This window comes from Cyanistes caeruleus, chromosome 6 (genome assembly GCF_971803275.1).
Source record: "Cyanistes caeruleus chromosome 6, bCyaCae1.hap1.1, whole genome shotgun sequence".
Classification (NCBI taxonomy): domain Eukaryota; kingdom Metazoa; phylum Chordata; class Aves; order Passeriformes; family Paridae; genus Cyanistes; species Cyanistes caeruleus.
Window position 1 is genome coordinate 37,075,509 of NC_141706.1, and position 22,936 is coordinate 37,098,444.

Sequence of the window (22,936 nt, forward strand, 5' to 3'; positions counted from 1 at the left end):
GAAAAGAAGATGTGGGAATGGAAACTGAGGTGGTTTAGTTGTTCACAGGATGCAGCACAAAATTATGCCCATTTTGGCTCCTGCTGCCTATTCCATCTTGTTTAACAACTGACCTTTTGAAACACCAAAACTCCTTTTGTGTAGATTCCAATAAACTTTAGCTACTTTAAAGCTTTTCCTATTTTAAGTGTAGAAAATAATGCATAAAATAACATTTTATTTGTTACTGGCTGGCTTCATGAACCACTAGTGAACATAATTAATTGGGTCAGTGTCGTTGCACGTGCTCAGTAAGTGGAAGCTTGCTTTGCCTCAGGGCCACCTGACCTTTACAAACCAAACCAAGTTTCTTGATTCAGTTGCTGTGTGGTAGGGGAATGTGGCACCAGTTGATCTGATGTCATGGAAGAGAAGAAAAGACATTTCTGGGCAGGGTGAGAAAGCAACCTAAGCAGTACAGCTTGCTCAAGGTTCACAACTGGAATAAGTATGCATTGGCTTTGGTCTTAAACCATAGATTTAATTTTCAAGGAATTCAAAATTATTCATGTTATTTTCACTACACTGACTTTATATTGAATAATTTAAAGATGCCTGGAATTCTCCAAAACTAAAAACATTAGTTTGCTGTCAAGTGCTGAAAATACAGAATATTAGGACTAAGGATATTAGGATCCATACAAGGACTATGGATCATATTAAATTAAGCACTAATGTACTGAGTTTATCAAGAAAATTCCATTTTAAGGACATCATAAAGTAAAGGTATAATCTTAGGCCTGAATAAACTCTTCTGTTTGAGAAGCTGAGTGATATTTTAAAAATAGTATTCTCAAATCTGCCACACAGAGATGCTCCTTCACATATGAGCATAAAAGCTCTGTTTAGTGGGTGCATGTATGTATGAACGAGGATTTTAATTTCAAAACTAATGCTGCTAATATTGGAATGGTATTTATGCAAATATGTCTTGAAGTAGCATGAAAGTTGTCACTGGCATCTTTGTATGAGTGCAAACAATGCTCAGTGCTATCTCTAGTCCAGTTGCCTCTGAAAGTAGCATTAAAACTTCTGTTGTTTTTGGAATTGCAGCAAAAGTAATTTCTTCTTTTATGGATTTCTTTGTCACAAGGTAAAGGACATGGAAGTGCTTGTGAATATATGCATTTGCATGTGCACAGTCCCTCAACTGCTCTTTGCTGTAAGACATCCTTGTATTACTTCTTTGAAACTCAAACTTTAAATGATGTATTTAGTTATGCTCAGCATTCATTTGAAGTATTCATCAGAAAATTTCTACCAAGCTCTTCCTAGGGTGAAAAAAAATGTTAGTGATTTCCAGAAAAATCATAAAATTTTAAGTACTTTTTGTATGTGTGGTAGATTGGACTGGTGGCACCATCTACTAAAATTGCCCAGAAATTCCATTACAAAATCATTTTCTGTAGCTCATAATTTTGCCAAACTTTAAGTATTTGGCCTGAAATTTTGCATACTGGGTAATCTTCTTCAGGCTGAATCTTTCTGGAAAATTTCAGTCAAAATTACTATTTCCAAGAACTAAATTAGGAGAAAACACATAATTCTGTCCATATCAAAATGTTCTGGTTACCTCTTTTGTGTGAAATTGTAATGATCTGAAAGAGAAACATAAAATTTGGAAGGGGTGACTGAAGTGTCCAGCCTGTGCTCTTTGTTGTTGACGTGGAACTGCATCCTGAACAACTTAAGACTTTTTTTTTTTAAAAAAAAGAATGTCAAAGATGAAAAAAAGAACCAGAAAGAAAATACCTCAATCTGCAAACACTGGCTAGAGGCTTGTAAGATTTCTGAAGTCACAGCTCTAAAAGGCTGCTACATGTACTGATGGAGATTTCAGCTTGGAGCATGCTGGGCTTTTCTTTGGAGTAGATCAAGTCAGGGACTGGTACCAGGAGTGCATGTGATGAGAGCTCAGCACTGTCATTTCCAGGCATCCTTGCTCAAGCTGTGCAAGGGACAAAGCTCTCTGTTTTCAGTACATGGGTGGCCAGAGGTGTTTGCAGGAGGAGTGTGTTACGACAGCTTGGTGGACCAGATTGAGACTTGAAGCATCTGTCAGTAAGGATGGAAATAGAGATCATGGGAACTGGGATACAGGAGAATAGGGCTGTGAGATGACCCAGTTGTTTGACTGATGAGTCCTATGCAGGGCTAAATTTTTAGACTAGATGTTGAATGCCAAAGGACCATGAAGGGAACTTGAAACAGGAGTCCTGTGAAAATAGTACTATGCAGTCCTATAACTAAATATTGTAGTAATGTCCATATTCAACCGTGCTGCATTACAAGTACAGTTTTGACATTCACTAATATGTGTAAGCTTATTATTGGAAGGGGTATTATATTTTTAATACTGTATTTTATTGTGCAATGTAAATGAACTCCATAGTTTCTAGTGTTAGGCTCGCATGGCCTTCTAGATTTGAAAAACTGAATTTTATACCTCACTGGAAGACTGATAGGCTTTCCTCTGATTTATATAATGTTCACATCATAACCCATTTGAGTGGAAATACATCAGACTTCATCTCACTCATGACAGAAAGTGCTATCCTGGGCTGAAATTCCAGGTTAATATTGTTTCCAAAGATAAAAGCCAAATAAATCAATTATTTTAAAATTTAAATTGAAAGGTGTTTATCCAGGCTAGAGTAGTGTTTGCTCTGGTGAAAGAAGCAGTTCATTAGTATGGAAAGGGCTCCTATTGGGTGCAAGAAATTAAAAGTGCTGATATACATGATTTATAAACCTCTCCTGTGGGAAGCAGGTTAGAACTGGATGGAAAAATCAGGGCTAGTTCCATTCAGCTGCTGAAATTGGTTCCTTCATGGCCTGGGCTGCAAGGAACAGAAAAGAGTCTAAACCAACTTTTAGTTCAGCAACATTTATGGAAAAAGTTAATTTAGGATGGACATTGGAGGTTATCTGGTCCAAAACCCTGCTAGAAGCATGTGTTAGTAGAAATGCAAGAAACCAAATTAGGTCCTTATTCAGAAAACAAAACAAAACCTTTTTAGACATTTTCACTAAATACTGTTTTTCTTATAAGAAATTACTCCCTTTGCAAGAAAAACACATTTTTGAGGTCAGCAGATCAGTTTATGTCTTATGTCATATGAGAGAAAACAATGAGGGAAGGATTAGTAAAATTCTTAATAGAATTAATAGAAACGAAGTGTGAGATTCTTGAAAACAGCTGTTCTACTATTAACATTCCTTAGACACTGAATGATTTTCAAAGTGGCTTTAAGCCTTGCCAAGTTAATTGACATTATAGCTGGATTGGTTAGGACAAAGACTATTGGAAAAGGGGCCTTATTATTGTTCACATAGGTCAAATGAGGGCAAGTCTTAGCTGATCTGTGACCTGCAAGGTTAAATGTTTGACCCTGTCAGATTGTCAGGATGGCAAAAAGAGCAATAGAGCCAGAAAGAGCTGCTGGGTTGAGCAGCAGTTGTTGACCCATGCTGTCCTTTGTGCAGTTGCTCAAATATAAATATAAACAGAAGAATCTGTTTCTAAGGTATGATAAAATAACATCTGAGGAGAAGTTTTGTAACAGACACAGGCTCTGTCTCTGAGACACTGATCATGTCATCCAAATGCTCTATATATGGAGATGCCACTGTGCAATTTAAAAATCCTTCACTACTATTTGCTTCTGATTCATGTTTAAAAATAATGTTTGAAGCAGTATGTGAGCATCAAATAGTGTAATATAAATACCATAGTATACAAGCCTTCAAAAACATTTAACTGTTAGCAATGCTTAAAAACAAACTCCTGCTATGACTTATCAGCTGACCCCATAGCAAAAATGATGGGATAGTTTCAGACTCTGTTACCTTTGTGCTAACCATAGTTTTTAAAAAAAATGCTAGTACAATATGCTTGAAAGCAAACATAAACATGGAAGTTTATGCTTGAAATTTCCCCAGCTACTTTCCTATTTGTCAGACAAATAAATCTCTGTGGCCCATATTTTCAATATGCTTTATTTTTAAATAATGATGGAATTTAATAATAATAGTAATAATAATAATTAATATTAATAATAATAATAGTAATAATAATAATAATCTTCTGCATGCACCTTATTCTGCTGCAAAGACTCAACAGTTTACAAAGTGGGGTTGTGTTTGCAGTGGATGCTTTGAACTGTGGATATCAGGCTGCTGTGTTGGGATTAATGTCATTTAACTCCAGCCACCTGAGATACATCCATTAAATTAAATTAGAGACCGAGGGGAGACCTCATTGTGGTCCTCAGCATCCTCACAAGGGGAAGAGTCAGGGGGAAGTACTGATTTCTTCACTCTTGTGAGCAGTGGCAGGACTTGAGGAAATGGCATGAAGCTGAGTCAGGGGAAGTTTAGCTAAGATATCGGGACAAGGTTTTTCACCCAGAGGGTGACTGGGTGCTGGAACAGGTTCCCCAAGACAGTGGTCACAGCACCAAGCCTCTCTGTGTACAAGAAGCAATTGCACAATGCTCTCAGGCACATGGTGTGGTCCTTGGGGCATCCAGTGCCAGGCCAGGAGTTGGACTTGATGATCCCTATGTGTCCCTTTCAACTCAGTATATTCTATGATTTTATGATTCTGATTCTGAGTTTGTATGAGCAGCCAGCCTGGTTCTGGAGGACAGACTGCATCCTCAAATTTGTGTGAATCACTGTTTTCCTTAGCCCAGGACAATCCAAACATTATCCAATATCCAACAAATTATCCTGTTGCACAGGAAGATGAAGACCAAGCAGAAGATTTGTTTGGTTAAGCAAGGGATTCTTAGCCTGTCAGTGAAGGATCTAAATGCAGCCTGCAGCAGCTGAAGAGGAATTAGGAACAGTCAAACTCTTCTAGATAGTAGCAGTCAGTGTAAGAAGAGAAAACCAGCACGAACTGCAGCCCAAGAGGCTCAGACCAAATGGAGGGACTAACTTTTAAAATCAGGTATCATAGCCCTGGAACAGGTACCCAGAGAAGAGAGGCAATCTCCCTGGAGATTTTCAAGATTTGACTAAAATGAAACCAACAGCCAACCTGAGCTAGGGCTGTGAAGAAGTTGGAGTAGACAAAATTTCTGTAATTTTAGAAACGTCATCGGACAAGTATAAAGAATCCATTTCTCTTCTTATATTTGTTGAGACTTGAATTTACCTAAGCAGGGGATTTTGATGTTGAAGAGGGGATGGGAATATGCTTCTGCCTCCTTGGTTCCGACTGAGAACCAAGTTCAATCATCTTGCTGTGTGAGACCTAGACAGCAGCTCCCTACTGGCTCACTGCCCAGGCAGAGACCATGCTGAGTGTGCAAAGGAACAGACTGTAGGGCAACATGGGGAACAGGGTGTCATGGGGTGGCTTTACCTTTAAGGTGGTTTTGGAAGTTGAAGCTGCTAGTGGCTGATGGCAGTCTTTCCTCATGACCAATTATCAGTCATTTCTAAAAATTGACGGCAGTTTTGACCATTAAAAAGTGAAATCAACTTGTGAACACCCCCTTAAGATGTACAGTCAGAGCTCTCTTGTTCTCTTTGTGTTTCTGGCCTCTGTCAAGGTAACGAGGCTCTGTCTTGGCCTCCTCCCCCGCTCCAGGCCAGACAAGGCCGCAGAGGGCGGGGGGGAAAGCAGAGCCGGCCAGCCTGGTTTAGTTTTCAGTTTCTGCTGCTGGACTGAAACCTTACACCATGAACTCTTGCAGCTTTTCTAAGGCTTTAATTCTTTTACTACCTGGTAAAACGTACAGATTACTCCTTTTTCCCAGAGAGGCAAAGAGAGAGACAATCAACATGAAAAAGACATCATAAAACCACCAAAAACAGTGAAGAAAAGAGTTAAGTTTTAGATGGGGAGAGAATAAGGAAATGCTTTATAAGCTGAAAATATTTTTCTGTTAAAGCTATGGAGATGGACAATAGTGGTTTAAAGACTCCTTTAATTCATGACAGAGTATATTGGGAGGAATGGAGTGTTCAAAGTGTGGATTTTGAGCAAAAGAGAGAGTAATTGTGATACAGTGAGGTGCTGGAACAGAGTGAAGCGAAGATTTGAGGCCTTGAGGGCAATGAGAAAACTGTTTCCAGGGAAGCTCACAGAGACAGATGAAGAGAACTTTTGCCTTTGAATAACTCATCCTTAAAATGCCATCCCTAGACTCATGGCCTATACACACCTCAGAGTGATGTGAAATGGGAGGAGTGAACTCTGAGGGCAGATTTCCAGGCAACTGGCATCAGGGAAATAGAAAACTATAACAGAAATAGTTTTCTCGTGAGAAACTCCATAGATAGCAGAAGAAGACTTCTGTTTCTCTACAAAGACTGATGAAAAGACTGTAGCAGGAATTGAGACTGTTTTAACCACCAAAGTTCTAAAGTTTTTTTTGTCTCTATGTTGTCACGTGTACAAAGGAATGGTCAAGCAGTGAGAAATAAAAGAGTATTCTGGAAGTTTATTCTGGTGTTTTTATTCTTGTAGTTTTGTTAATAAACTTTCTTTATTCCTTTTAAGTTTTAAGCCTGTTCTGCTCTTGTTCTAATCCATATCTCACAGCAAGAAATAAGTAATTTTTTTAGTTACTGCTTTAAAACCACCACACAGGGTTAGGTTCTTTTTTTGGGGAAGAGATGCCCGGTGGCTGTATTGGCAAAATTCCTGTAAACGCCTAAGTGTTTTGGTCTACCTGGGCCAAAGACCCTGCAAGAGATCTTGTACTCTTTTACAGAAACTCTGTAACTCCTTAGAGCTAGAAGTCTCTAGTCCCTAAGAAAAATAAGTACACTAAAACAATAAACAGCAACTTATACATATTTACTTATTACCAAAATTTTTAAAGGTTAAGTTTATCACAAAATTTTAACATTAAAAATATTCTGCATGTTGCCTTTTCAAAACTCCATCTTTATTACAGCTACTCTCACCTGACAGCTCAAACTTTTTCTCCCTTCAGTCACTGATTCCTGACTGTACATTCCTTCATTATTTGCAGTGCTTGCTAATTAAGTGCTATCTGCAAACTTGGATGTCTTTGCTTTCCACATCGCTGTTACGTTATATTTGCGTAAATATTTAAAATCTGGACCTCTAACACTGACTCCTGTCATCTTCTACTACTGACATTTTAGCTTGAATACTTTCCATTTATGACTACAGTAGGTTTCCTACTAATGCAGCCAAATTTATGTTTAAGCACGCCAGTTTTCTTCCTCTCCTCTGAGTAGAGCAGAAAAACTTAGTAGCAAGAATCAGCCAGATTTCAAGCATTTTTAAAAATAAATTGAAGTGTCAAAACTAGCAGATTTTTAAGCTATATGCCCTTTTACTTCTGCTAAAGGTATCGATCACTTTCAAATAATTTCAAACTAAATTTGTGTCATGTGAAATACATTGTCTTTTACAATTTTTCTCATCACGATTCTAAAAACTTTTTGTGATATTTTTTCATGGATAAGGTCCTGTTTCCTTTTACATTTTGGTATGCACAACTGTGTATGCTTCTGACTTTATAGGAATACGAACACAGTACATATTCAGGATGTAATAATATTATTTGGAGGAAATATGGCTTTTTTTTTTCTTGGAAATTCCCTATCATTTAAATTCATATCTTGAAGTTTCAAGTTATAAAAATAACCCTACTTCCTCTAAAACTCTCTACCGTGCAGCTGTGCTTGTGTATATGCCAACTGATCCATCAGCCTTCCTTTCAAACCACTTCAAGAATCTGCACATCCCTAGGGATCTGTGGTCTTCCAGAAAAGGTGCACATGGAGCTTCTCCATGGCCTTGCTTTGTGTTAAACATCCTTGTCTTATTTATGCTTCTTCTTCAATATTTGCCTCTAAATATACTTTTCTTGGCTTAATTTTAAGAGTGTGTTTCTCTATGTACATTACTGATGATTTATGTTAAATACAAAAATTAATTTTCTTATTTGAAGAATGTATACTTGGTTTTCACCTTGTAGGGATCTAAATTAAATTCTTCAGAAGCACTGAGCAGTTTGTAATTTTTCACAGACAACACCAGAATTCACTATTGTTATGAAGAAATAGAATTATATTTTTATGAAGGATTGCCAAACACAGCACTTCATAGGCTATCCCAAACAGGCATGAAGCATCACTAGAAAGAATTCTGCGGTGTAAATACTTATGTAAGCTTTACATATTGACAGAAATACTTCAGTTCTTGAAAGACAAAGGATAACAGGATATTTTAAGCAGCATTTTGAAAGAAGTGTTGGAGACATATTTAATTTAGGGCATTTAACAACTGTGGTTCATGTTAAACATGAAACATTCAGTCAAGCAAAAGTAACAAGTTAAACAGTAATTGTTCCTAAAATATCTTTTAAAAACCAAAACCATGTTCCTGGAACTGCTTTAATATATAGCAAGAATATACTATACAGAGAAAGTAGATTTAATTCCTCCTTTTTCTTCCCCACAACATGGTCATTTACACATAATTCAAAGGCCATTTGAATAAAAGTATTTTAAGATTCTCACTAACTCACTTCAGCCAAATTTATATTCTCATGGAAAAAAGGGGTTTTGTTATGATTGGATTGTCAAGCCTGGCCACTTTATCAGCTGTCTCCCAGGTTATCTCTAAAGTTAAAAGATGATTTTTCAAACAAAGAAGTTATGAGCCTCTGAAAATAAGGGATCTTTACTGTATCACACTCAGTGTGTGAATTAGGCAGAAGTTGTATGAAATATGCTTGCAGCATGCATGAAAATCCTTTTTTTTCTAGACTTCAACAGAACAATGAAGTACAGCCGTACTTCACACTTTTTCCATATCATTACCAGGTGACATCACAGGTCTCTGCTTGCATTCAGCTCATGTTCTCAAGTATGTTTGTCATTAAAAATAAAGGAACAAATCACATACACTAAGCTTAAACTGAAAAAAAGAAAAAGAGGTAAGTTTTTAGAAAAGTCATTGAGCTTATCCTTCTGCCCCACCACAGCAGTCTAGCTGCTGGAGGGCTCCCAGTGAGGAGTGTGAAAGATGATGCTGGGCACATGGAAACGGCACTATTTCCACACTGGAAAAAGCACGGTGGCCTCTCCAATGTCAGCACATAACCACAAACTGATTCCAAAGCCTCAACTTGAATATCTGAGCATGACTAACACCTAGATAAGGCTTTTGACTATAATCCAAGTCTGTTCTCAGAAGCCTATCAGGAAAGCATGCGAAGACATTTCCAGTTAATACGGGGAGTGTGTCTTTTGCTACTAGAGTATTAGCTGCAGAAATATGCTCTGAAAAGGCATGTGTGTGGGTAGCACACCTCAGTCCATTGTTCTCCAGCCTGCTTCTCTGGTTTATACAGCTGTACACAGTGGCTTGAGCAGGCAGAATTCACATGGCTGTTATCTATCAATAGTCAGCATCACTTGTTGCAATTACATGAGAACCTGCTGTCACTGGAGTTGTGGGACTGCTGTCCCCTAAGGCTATGCCATAGGGCTTAAGAGAGGTTATGTCTCAATACAACTCTCATAGGATTAATTTAATAATGTATTATATGCCATGCTTCCTGAATGTTCCATTGTGCTTGCTTTTTTCCTATCAAAGAGCTATTCAAAGTAAACAGTGACCTCATCAATACTGAAACTTACAGTAAATGGAAATCTTCCAAAACCATAACAGAAACCATATTTCAACACATGTAAAAAGCAAGATGAGGAGTGAGACTTAATTTGGATGTGAATGTTACAATACTTGATACTCGACTTGGCTTTGCTCAACCTAATCTTTTTGCTAAGTGCATTAGGCTTTTTTCATGTGAGGATCTAGATTTAAAAAAGAGAAAGAAAATCACTATTTCAGCTTTCTGAAACATTCATGGCTTGGTGAAGAAGAGAGAAGGAATTTAACCTCAAAAGATAAAAAAAAAGCAGAAAAAATTTGTCCTGCAGGAGAAAGGAGCACGAGTACTGTCATGACTGAGATTTTCAAACTTGAAAAAACACAATTTTTATAAAAGTGTTCGTTAGCCTATTCATTCATGACCGCTATAATGCCACCCTTCAAAAGCACGAAAGGATTGCTAGAAGACAAACAAAGTTGCTATTCAGGCATTTTTAGATTGATCACAGCCCACAAGACAAGTAAATTAAAAGATCCTATCAGAATATCTTTGTGTTAAGCTGCAGGCGCTTGATTTCCAGCTTGGAGAAACAGTTGTCTTTGCCCTGCTGATATTGTCTTGGATTCTCTTCATCTCTGAAACTCAGTAAATTGTCCAGGCTACAGTTACTTTTATTTTCTAGATAGAGAGGAACACTTACTGATTTAAAGGAAGAACACAAGAGGTTTACGCTTTGATTTGGGATCTACACATTCAACAAGTATTTATGAAGCAGCAGTTTTAAAAATAGGAAGGAATTAGAGGCTTGGATTCCAGCTGGATATCTTTATTTTGGCTGAGTTTTTTTTTTTACCTGTAGATTAGCATCTCACATAATAAATTCTAAGGCTGGCTGCATTTTCTCTTGAAGTACTAATGTGTTCAAAGTACTGAACGCAACACTGTGATTTCTATCACATTAGTAGAAATCTACTATCAAAGTTGTCCATCACTGCTGTAATATCCTGTCATGAAATCCATGCTGTTAGGTGATGTAACAGTGCATACACCCATTAGGAAAAAAATCTGAATGAGAAAGCCATGTAAAATATACCAAAGAGGTGGTATAAACAACAAAGCCCTTGTTTCCAGCATTTTGGAAAACACTCTGATTTTCCTTATCTAATTTTAAAATCCAGAAGCTATAAACAATTGGCCTGCAGAAAATAACATATAAACTTTATAAAGACATAGTCTAATATAAAGTCAAAAGCAGTTTCATTATATTCCCTGTATTTCTATATTCATAGTTTCATCATATGTTTTGTATCTGACAAAGAGACACATCCATTCTAGGTGGGTAAGATTTATCCCTCGAAGTGTGAAGAATGTCTAGTAAGTATGCAAAAGATATAACACATTTCTTAAAATCGTGTCTCTCCCCTTAAGAAAATTATGGTTATTTATGTTATTGGAAGAGTAGCATTTTGTTGACTTTTTTAAAAAAAATAGTGATTAAAAGTTGAAGAAATCTCATTAGAACATGTGTGCTTTTTTGTTAACTCATGGTCTGCTTGCTGATGTTTTTATCATGTGTACAAGCTGTAATCCTTTGTGGAAAGCACACTCCCTCCCTTGGACCCTGTACCCTTGAAGAAGATGCTATTTCTGGTCTCAGTAGAATTTTAATTTTAGAATAAAATAAGAAAGAGGATTCCAGGTAGGTAAAGAAGAGTGCACAAGAAAATAAGATTGTACAGTGTGATAAATAACTAGATCTGCACAGTTAGCAGCAGTCCTGGAAAAGAAGGCTATAAGTGCTTATGTGTGTGTCTGCCTGTTTGTTGGCATTATTCACAAATATTCTTCTAAATAATAATTTTCTTGACAACCTGAAAAATACTATAGGCTAAGTAGCAAGATCTTGATTCAGTGGAAGTGCAACTGTTTTAAAGCTACGTAAGTTCATATCCCTGTTGTCAAATTATATTTGTTGCAGAATGGGGAGCATTTTGTTGTTCTATTTACACCTCACAGCATGACAGCAAAAGGCTTTTTCTTGGAACAGATCCAAAATAGTGTAAGTATATGGCATTTTATGTCTCTGTTTCATGCTTTTCAGTATTTTCCCCACCCCAGCTGTGTATCACAGAATAAGTGCTTTTCTGTGTGTCGGGGATCTGGAGGGGAGTGACATGCCAAGCTCAAATACAAATTGGCAGATTTTAGCAAATAAACATTACTTCTTCATTTTAAAGTCTTCATTGGTTCATCCTGTGGAGTGGCTTTTTCCTCCCACTCCCCATTGCTAAGAAATTGTATAGAAACCTTCCTTTTGTCCAATTCTGTCAGTGTTGCTTTCTTTCAACAGAGTGACTCACTGTTGATCTGGATTCCCTGTGTATGGTATCACAGTTCTGTGTACAAACTTGCTCTCATGTTAGCCTGACATCATCTTTATTACATCTTTCTTGTCACTGACACTAAGCAGGACAGGCCAAAGGAGCCTACCTGTGTCTTGTCATTTCAGCAGCACTCTGACAGCATGCTTAGCACACTTTCTACTGTATTTTCCCTTTGACCCCATTCCTCATCTGACAAAGCTATAGAGTAGATCAAGCACTTCATGGGTATCAGTTTTTTTCAGCTAGCTCCAGTTAGGATTTATACCCATCACATTTCAGCTTAGGTGATCCCGGCACAGAGGCAAAAAAATTACACGTTTATTAACTTCTGTGGAAGAAAATGTCTCATCTAGGTAATGCGATTCACAGCTAAATTTCTTTTCTCTAGTAAGCAGGACTGCTTTCACTCACTGCTGTCGTCCCCAAACTCCATTGTGCAAGCTGGTCTGGAGGCCCACGCTAGCCTGAAGTCTCATTTTCAGCAACCAGCGGTTGCTCCAGTCTAATTTACTTTAAGGGCAGGAACTGCTCTTTCCTATTAGCTTCATCAAGATTGCACTGAGATGCAAAATGCCTTTCACAAAATGCCTCCTCAGTAGGTCTTTACCATGAACTTCTACAGTGCAGTGTAGTCCAGTAATGATCCTGCTTTAGACACAACCACCAGTCCTGTGGTGACTGTCACTCTTGAGGTTACAGCTCACCTCAAGCAGAGGAAAGGAAAGTTCATGAAAAACAGCATAACTATCACATTGAAAAGAAGTCCTGGCCATGAAAGATGTAATAAAGTAGTGAAGCTACCAGTTTGGGTGAATGGTGGATTTACTACCTTTCCCCCAAAGCCCAACCGCAACCCACCACCACCTCCACCACCTCTAGGGAGACCTTAGTGCTTTGCAGGGTTAGACATGACGTAGAAGAGGCACTGGATTGTTGTTAGCCATATTATTTTTATCCATCTTAGGCATCTAGTAAGGGTTTACTTAGGACATGAGTGCCTGAACTCTGTGAAAAGTGTTCACACCTTTCCCCGACATTGTGCAACTTCTTTTCTCTTAATATCTTGAACACATCTCCATGGCAGGTTGACAGGCTAAATCCCAGTCCTACAGGGGAGTGAATGCACATTCTTTGGTAAAAGAACCTAGTTAAGTGTTACCTGTTTAGGATAGGGCACACTGTTATTCACTGTGAAAGAATAGGAGACATTACACAGTACGCTCACAAACGAAAATAAATCTGCTGCTATGTGGGTATCTCGAGGGGAAATATCTAAACTAGTAAACCTTTGTCTTCGCTACAGTTTCATCCCTATCAAATCTAGGTCCTTAACTGAAGAATACCACCTGGCTGCTTGCTGTTGCCTCTTCACACCTCCCTTCCTTAATACTTAGAAAGTGACAAATGTGGTCCAAGTGCTTGTGAGGAGTGCTGAGTTCCGACCATGGTCGAACAAATTACATATGTTAGCAATTTAGCAAGTAGCAGGGTAGTAATGTTAAAGCAAGTTAATGGGGCCCTATTTTTCTTAGTCTGTTTTAGTCTCTTGAGACTCTGATCAGTGTCCCACACTAAGAAATCTATAGTACAAGCTAAAACGTGTTTCCATTGTGAACTTGCATCCACTGGCCAGCTCAGCAAGGGATGGTATGTAAACTATAGACAAAAAAGTTAATGCAATGTGCATTTTGGGAGAGCAGCTCCTGCAGCATCCTGCACTGAGATGTATTGTGCCTTCAAAGTACTTTCTTCTAGTGTTCCCTCTTTTGAGACTTGCAGTTTTGCTCCCAATATACATCTTATAGACACCGTATATTACAAGTACCATACATGAGCTGGATTACAGCTAAGAACTAAAAATTTGTTTCTATAAAAAAATGTGACTTCCCATTCAGAAAAAAAAAAAAAAAGTCCACAAACTAAAAATGAATAATGTATTCCTGAAAAAAGACAAAAAATTCAGGAGTAGGAGATGCTTTTCACAGCCACATTTATTTGATAAAAAATGTAATCTCCTATTTTTAAAACTTTTATCTTATTATTTTTAATTTTTTAACAGAAAACAAAAGTAAAGGATTCCATTAGGCAGTCCATAAGAAATTTTGCTGGGTATCTCAAAGATACATGTACTTTACACTCTATTGTTTCTCTGTTCAATGCACAGGTTAAAAGAACATGGAAGGAACTGTATGGTCTAAAGGCCAAGTCTGGCTTGTATGTTTTACATCTCCATCTTATTGGGCCATGCCAATTTTCTAGTTGTGAGGAGGAAAAGCATATTCAGATTTTCATAACTATCACTCATGTAACAATAAAGTGGCATAAGGAGTTTGAAAAGGTATGAGAATTGGTTTCACAAAAGATGTATTTAATTATTTTTGGAGCAGTTCTCCTTCACCACTACAAGAGAGAAATTCTTGCCATTTATTACACAAAGTCCTCTGCATGACCAAGTTTCAGGTGCTACCTGCCTGGCCTGGTCCAGGCCATTACTGCTCCTGCAACAGACTTATACCTTTTCTGATGTGATTCCTTCTCAAAATCCTGTGCCAGTGTCGAAGGTGTTATAAGTAATTTTGACCTTCATTTCAGCTATGGGAAGGAATTCTAAAGCAAGGGGAAATTTCTTTGGTATTTTATGGTTCAAAGTTGGGATGGAGAGGATCAGCACCAACACCATCCTACCACCCCTAGTACCCAAACAACAGCACTGGTACCCAGAAACGTGCTACACACAGCACAATAATCTCTTTTATAGTAAAACATAAGCCTTTAATTACAAATAGAAGAGACTAGAAAAGTTTTGACAAAACATTTTCTGTTAGGAATTTGCTGCTCAGGCAGATTGAAATCTGTTTCTGGGACATTGGTATTTTCCCCTGGTTCTCTCAGAAGCCTGGAAGCTGGGGAGCTGCCATGGGTCTGGGGCTCCAGCAGCTGAAGGGGGCAGCTCTGGAACAGATCCATCAGGAGCAATCCCTTTCTTAACCTGTCAAAAGAAGACAGTACTCACACTCCTTTGTGGAATCCCAGGGGCTCACCTGCTCCCATACTGAAGCTTCACTGCCTTTCACAGACAATTATGAAATGTTTGGCTTTTGTTACCAAGTGGAACAAACTCAGATTTTGCAATAATCAAAATCCTGCATGAAAGTCAATTAGTTCTTTCTGCAAAGCTGAAACTATGACCACATACTTCCCACTTGTAGCATCTGCATGAAAATGTCAGTTCTGGAAGCCTGGAAATTCTGGTGAAGTTGTGTTCAACATAATTTGAGATCAACATTTTTAATATAGTCTTTTTCATTACCTATTAGATGTTAAGGTTCTGTAGAGCTCCCTGATGCTAGAAAGAATAAACAAGGATGACACTAGATATTAGATGATATTTAATATTGTAACTTGGAATTTTCTTGCATTTAAGGTTTTAAGATCTGGCATTAGTGCAAACATGAATAATCTCAGCGGGAGGCAAGAAGAAAGATTGCAATTCTCTCCAATGAAATAATGAACTTCAGACTTCTGTAACTTTGTATATGCAAATACATCTGAGCTAAAAAAAATCTGCAAACAAACCGTATTGCAGTTTTGAAAGAGAATTTATAGAATGGTTTGAGTTGAAAGGGACATTAAAACCATTCAGCTCCAACCCCACAACAGACACACCTTCCTCTAGACCAGGCTGCTCAGAACTCCATCCAACCTCCACGTTAAACATCTCCAGGGACAGGGCATCCCCAACTTCTCTGTGTAACCCGTGCCAGCTCCTCAAGTAAGTAAAAAAGTTTTTCCTAATGTTTAATCTACACCTAAGCCACATCTCAGTTTTTTAGTGGCTGTCAGTCTGAACTTTGGAGACAAGAGCTGGAGCTGATAGCTTTGGTGGGTGACCACTGTCTGGTGATGGAGGGGTTTGTTCTTAAGCTGGTTATGAACAGGGTGTTTTCAACAGATTGCACATCAGCTGATGCCAACCGCAAATGCCTTAAATTGATGCATGGAGTCTTGTAGGACATAATCATGTAGAAGAATTTTATTAAAATCACTCTATCAAATGTACTATAAATGCCTTAAAATGTTATTTATTTATTTATTTTGTGGAAGAGTTCATTGAAACCTATAGAAGGAAGATCACTCTGCACTAAATACTTGAAGTTTCAAACTTAGACAGCTGAGCTTCAGTTTTTAAATGGGGCCTTTGTTCCTGAATATATCTGGTTTGCATTTGAAGCACTACTGCTTCTTGAAGTAGTTCCAGTTCACTAACAGGAATTATGTTTTGTTACTTAAATGATACAGTTAAAGATAAGAGTTTATGGAAGACACAGGTAAATATATTATCCTTAATTTTGTGTGATTTTTCTTCTAAAGATTTTATATGAAGACAACTTTAGGAATATTCTATTACTAGATTTCAAAACAGCAAAGCAAGACATTAGTACAAAAGTTGTTTTTATATATCTGAGAACTAGACTGACAGATGTTACAGTAATTAACCTCATTACTCAGTCAGTGACCTCTTGTATTGAGCCTAGAGAGCAGAATTAGGTGTTCACATAGCACAGTAACGCTTCTGAAATATATGGAAAACTCTAATTCCAGCCAACAAGGAAGTTGAAATACTGTATTAGAGTGTGTAGGAATATGAAGCTATATTTCACTATAGAAATCTTGGAATCTTGAATGTTAAAGTAACTAAACTTTGGTCTGCAATGTGAACCCTAACCTCATAAAGCTAATTGTCAGGAAAAGCAAACCTTAGAGGAAGTGTACTGAACACACGTGAAATATATTTATCTAGGGTGAATAAACAGCAACGTGGTTACAAAGTTATTTTCATGTTTCCTTCTTATATGACTAATGATTTTTTTTAAAATTATTGAATGGGGCTTTCATATTTCTCAAGATATTCAAGAACCTCCCCCTCTCAAAGTCCTTAGAGATCTGCAGCCAGCCTTACTCAGAGGACATTCCAGACTTGTCACTGCACAGCTGCTCTTGGCAGTCAGCCCTCCATGCAAAGGCTTTGCCAAAGCATTGCTTGGACCCCCCAACCACTCTGCTGAAACAATAATTAGTACTATGACTTTTGCACAACTGCTAAATATTTTTTGGCCTTAAAATTAATTTTATTTACTTCAGTTATAAAACATGCTGTATCTTTGACATCAGAGGATTTGCTTCCCCAGCCTACTGTGGTAGATGACATTGATATCTTATATTTCAGATGTAGGTTGCTAGGTAGCATAAGCTTTAAAGTCTGACTTGGTGAGAAACAAGACTAATTCCATTTGTTTAGTTGCCTGCTTGCTTTTTCCACGTTATCCACTTTGGAGAGTCTTTCCTTTCTAAATCTTTGAAATGCTTGCTTCAACTATATATATGATGCAAAGAAACAGAATAATAAACCTTACCTGAATAAGGTTTCTTTTCCTTCCATATTGAATTCTACTATGGCAATTCCATGGATCAGGTCCCAAAGTATTTGATTCCAAAAGTGAAAGGCAGAAAGGTATGTACTTCTTTTTGTCCTCCTCTAGACTTCATAGAACGGATTGGTTGGAAAGGAGATTTGAAAATCATCTAATCCCATCTTTCTGTCACGGGCATGGACAGGGCTCTTGCTTGAAGCTCCATCCAACCTGGCCTTGAACACTTAAACTTACAAACTTCCTGTTCTGTGTCAAGCCAAGAAGTTTGATGTGGGTTTAATGATAAGGCATAAAAAAGAAACAAGACCAACAAACCAAATTAGATTGGAAATTATTTTTGAAAAAGCTATGCTAGGGTTGGATGTCCTGGGCATTTCCAACATCTGTTTGTGATTTTGTCATCTTCTAAGGCTGTAGCATTTGGAACCAAAACATCAGGGACTCTTCTACAAGTAAAAAAATGCCCTGTAAAAAAAGTGGCAATAATGCTTAGAAAATTTTCAGCATAGTTTAATTATAAAATTTAAAATAGATTCTGCTTTTCTTAGTGCAAAACAAACTTTCTGGTTTATTTGTTTATTTTTATTTGTTTTAAAGTCAGTGTGGTCCAAGTGAAAAGAGAGACCAGAGAAACCTCATAAATCTATTTTGCCTCTAGCAAGAAGAGCACAAGGCAATAACTGAAATATTGCCCCCTACCAGTATGAGGTCAAGGGATTATATTTGGCCCTAGCTGAACAACATCCCTCAATACACTCTACTGATATACTACAGTAACTATGAGGGTATGCCTAAATGCTGGGAGGGAATCCGTATTTCCTCTTTGTTCCTTTTTTCAGCTGTCTTTCTCTGCCATGGGTTTCATCCATGTCCTGTGCTCTACTCATATAGTAGTGGAGCTTTTTTAAGGCCAAACTCAAGTTAACATTTTAGGATAAGACCAATTTTTATTGTGCAAAGATTTTTTATCAATACTGATCTAAACGGTTATTCTAGGGCATGTCATAGACAACATTGGTTAGTGAGCAGTAAATGTTTTTAATGGTAATTACTGGAATATGTGTGAGCTTCTGAAGCTGGAAACTGAAGTTCAATTTCTTAACATCTGCTAAGAGGCTGCATTAGACCTTTTTCTCAATTGCTATCATACCACTGTCTTTGTTCATAGTACCTGAGTATCTTGCATATGGTTATTTTAGTTTCATGAACAACGAAATATAAACGAATTCTAAATCTGAAGAATTCTTAAAAAAAAAAAAAAAGTTCTATTTCATAGAATTTTTGGTTTTAGGCGTGAACCTAATACGGCTTACCTTCCAGTAGTACTCTGTGTCACTCGGATCTTAACTAACCAGCCTTTGAACTTTCCTGTTGCCATAGCAAGATCAGAAACCTGGCATAAAGAAAGTGATTATTTTTATTTTCTTTGCTCAAATTGCAAGTGCTATAAGTTTATTCTCTAACTGTCTCCAGATTGTCAGCTCTATCATCAGCCCAAATGGAAAACCATGATATGAGAAATTAAAAGACAAACAATACCATGGACAAATTTCTCCAAAACAAACTTTAGTTCACTTAGAACAGCATGACTCAACCTTCCCTGATAGAAAGTTTAGTGACCCTTTCACAGGGGAATCAGAAAATTCTCAGAATGTACTTTTATACCACCTCCTCTAATGTGGGATTTTTTTTCCTTTTACAACTTGTCCTGTTTGTCACTCACAACTTCTAACCTATGATTAAATATGCCTGTTTATTGACTCAGCCAGAAAGAAATCCAAGGGCCTGCTATGCAAGTGACCTTTTACAGCTGTGCTGATGTCTTTGTTGTTCTGACTTCAAGTCTGAAACACAACAGATGTGTACTGGAATTTCTTTTGTGCTTTTTATTATTATTATTATTATTATTATTATTATTATTATTATTATATAATTTATGTCTATGAAGACTTTGAGTGGAATAGCATTCTAAATCACAGGACTGGAGAGTTATATGGAATGTTGCAAACTACTTTTCATTCTTTATGGGAAAGACCACAGACTAAGGCTATTTTGTCTATTTCAAATCTTAAGTCATTCCTTTAGGCTTTCAGACAGGTGCAGCTGGTTTCTCTTTTATATGTTAAAAATCCATAAAATTCCAGGGATTATTGACACATTAGTTCCTACAATTTTTTGAGAGAGTGTTTTAGAAAGCTGACCCTGAACTTGTGCGGTATCTACTGCTCCAGCTGGATCCCTACAAATCTATGATGCCTGATCTGAGAATCCTTGAGGAGCTGGCTGATGTCATCACAAAGCCTCTATCAAGGATTTTTGAGTGTTCTCACAATTTTCAAGAAAAGTGAAGAAGGAGGACTGACATTTTCCATATATGAGATGCTCCAGTGCCCTAATCATCTCCATAGCCCTCCATTGGACTGTCTCCAGGAGCCGGTCCCTGTCTCTCTTGTCCTGAGGAGCCCAGAACTGGACACAGCACTCCAAGTGAGCTTCACAGGGCTGAGCAGAGGGGCAGGATCCCCTCCCTTGACCTGCTGCCAATGCTCTTCCTAAGGCAGCCCAGGATCCCATTGGCCTTCTTGGCCACCAGGGCACTGCTGGCTCAGGGACAGTTTGGTGTCCACCAGCACCCCCAGGTCCTTCTCCACAGAGCTGCTTCCCAGCAGCTCAGCCCCAGCCTGTGCTGGTGCCTGGGGTTATTCCTGCCAGGGGCAGGACCCTGCACTTGCTGCTGTTGATTTCAGACAGTTCTTCTCTGCCCATCTCTCCAGCCTGCTGAGGTCCTTCTGCGGGGCTGCACAGCCCTCTGGGGTGTCAGTCACTCCTCCCAGCTTTGTGTCCCCAGTGAACTTGCTGAGGAGGCATCTCCCTTTCACCCAAGAAATCATATAATAAGTTAAACAATACTGGGCCCAATACTGAACCTTGGGAGATACCACCCATGACAAGCCTCTAACTTGACCCTGTGCCACTGATCACAACCCTCTGAGCTCTGTCATTCAGCTAGTTCTCAAAACACATCACTGTCCACATCCAGCCCACAGATCCTGAGCTTGCCTGTGAGGATATGATGGGAGAGTGCCAAAAGATTTGCTGAAGTCCAGATAGACAACATTCACTGCTCTCATCTATCCAGTTGTCCCATTGTAGGAGTAGATCACGCTGGTTAAACACAACAGCTAAATCTCCAGGAAAAAGAGTTAAACATCTAGGCAAATGTAGAATGTATTAAGAGAGGCACTTTCAAGGGAATGTATTAAATTTTTTTTCCACACAGCCTGGATTACATATCCAAAATGAAAAAATGTGTACAGTTGTGCTCTCCCATGTTTGTGGAAACTTAGGTAAATGTAACAAAATTGCAGAGTTTATCAAATTTAGATAAATAGAAGTAGAGAAGATGGACAGTTCTTTTCTTGAAACACAGCCAGAATAATCATCTCTGAGGAGGAAAGAGACATACAACATGGTAAGAATAAAGCATGAATTTAGACTGGAGTTTAAAATTTTCTCACTCTCAAAGTGAGTTTCTGAAACAACCAATGAAAACAGAAGTAGAAAAAATATGGTGCAGTTGCTTTTACTTCAGTTACATAGATTTACTGAGCTTTTAAACTTTGTATTTGTGTAATATAAATAGAAAGCAAGGAAAAGGTTAAAAATGAAAATTTACAGGAATGTGCCTGAGAATTTTTTAAACAAGCATGCTTTATTTCTTCGGAATGAGGAGTAACATGGAAAAGCTCTATGTAAATATGCAGAGTTAAACACTAAGCCAGTAGCTTTTCCTTCACTGGAAAGCTGAAAAATGGCAAAATTAACATAAATATTACCTGCAGGAAAAATGTATTAAGCTAGATTTACACAGCACCCTTTATTTCAAAGGATCTTTAAAATCTCTTTAGACCGTACCAAATTAATAGCCTGTGTGAAAACCTAACTGTCCAAGCTGAACTACACTCATACTTAGGAAAGGTTCTCATGAAGATCCTGGTTTCTGTACTCATGAAGATAAAAACCACCCTGAGTGTGTGCAGTCTATAAACTTTAAAAACCAGTTTGCATACTCTTTTATTCTTTATTAGACTTGCTATAATTCTATAATCCCCTTTTTTTTGAGATGGAATATGAAGATTTAGTCAAAATACGTGAGGTGAAGTTGTACCATTACTTTAGAACACATAGTTGTCTATTTTTCACCATTAATTCCTGATTTATTCCTTATGAAGTCTGACACCTTATTTCATTTTTTGTTAGCAGCTGAATGTGAGCAGAGGTTATCTCTGACCATGCAGTTAAAGCTTTGAATGTTACTGCACCAACTTGCAGACTTACGATTTTCATGGTAATTATACTTTTTCCCCTTCCTTTTCACTCCTTGTTTATAGATGATACAAAATCAATTCTTGTTTGTCTTGATATTTGGTTAAGCCACAAGAACTGCAAGGATTCTAGTGCAGACCAAGGTTCCCTTTTCATCTATAATACTCAATACAAAACTTTTTAATCTCTCAGATTTCCAATGTATTCTAAATTCTGATTTATATCTAACTCATAGGCATTTGAGACTTTAAAGAAAAGTTTTGAAACATAGCAGCTTGTTTTAGACTCATAATGAAATATTATATATGCTATTTATGTTTTTTTTATTTAGCCATGTGATTACCTATGCTGCTGTAGTCCCTGGGAACACTGGTCAATTGCTAGCCAATGTATGGAAGTAGAAAACAAGGACCCAAACACCTCAGAAGTCAAGGGGTAGGAAAAGAGAGGCTGCTGCATAGAAACTACTGGAGAACTGAAGGGGATCCATCAGCCAGTATCAGGACAATGTCTGTTGGCACAAAGTACCAGTACCTAACAAGCAAGATGTGATCCATGGCAAAGGACATGAGTGTAGAAGCATTCCAAGGCCAGACAAGGTAGCTGCAAATTAGGAAAGGTGGCAAGACAGTATGGAAATGAGAACAGGAATGGTGAACAAGGCAGGATGTGAAAAGAGAAGTGTGAAATCATGTGAGAAGCAGATAATAAAAAAGGGTAGGGAAATGGGATCTAAATGTTTGCAGCTGGGAGAAGACATCATGATTAAGATAAAAAATAAGAAACAATCAAGCTTTAATTTCACAAAATACAGAGAAACAGGGAGGAGAGACAGATGAAGAGAAAAAAATGGGAGCAGTAGGGGGAAAGACAACAGAGGGAGTCTTTAAAAGACTGTCAAGAAATCAACTGTGGGATGTGTCAAAGAAATATGAGCACACTATGAAATTTTTAAAGACTAGGCAGCACAGTGAAGGTGCTCCTGTGCAGACCTGCTAAGAAGCTGTTTTTTCAAGCATAATTTTCCTGTCCATGACTGAATCATATTTTTCCAAACTGAAGAGAAAAAAACCTGAGATGTTTTCTTGAGACTCTAACTGATGACAACATATTTACTTAACTTCTCACAAAAATCATCACA

The 22,936-nt window shown here is 37.8% G+C and overlaps 1 long non-coding RNA gene across 2 annotated transcripts in view; it reads right to left on the reverse strand.

Moving 5' to 3' along the window:
- Nucleotides 1–22,936, reverse strand: part of LOC111943405 (uncharacterized) — a 171,886-nt gene that overhangs the window by 20,693 nt on the left and 128,257 nt on the right. For both annotated transcript variants that reach the window (XR_015287913.1, XR_015287912.1), the window contains 2 exons: nucleotides 18,783–18,862; nucleotides 17,452–17,934 (listed from right to left, as the gene is read on the reverse strand). This is a non-coding gene — a long non-coding RNA (uncharacterized LOC111943405). The remainder of the gene's footprint in view (nucleotides 1–17,451; nucleotides 17,935–18,782; nucleotides 18,863–22,936) is intronic.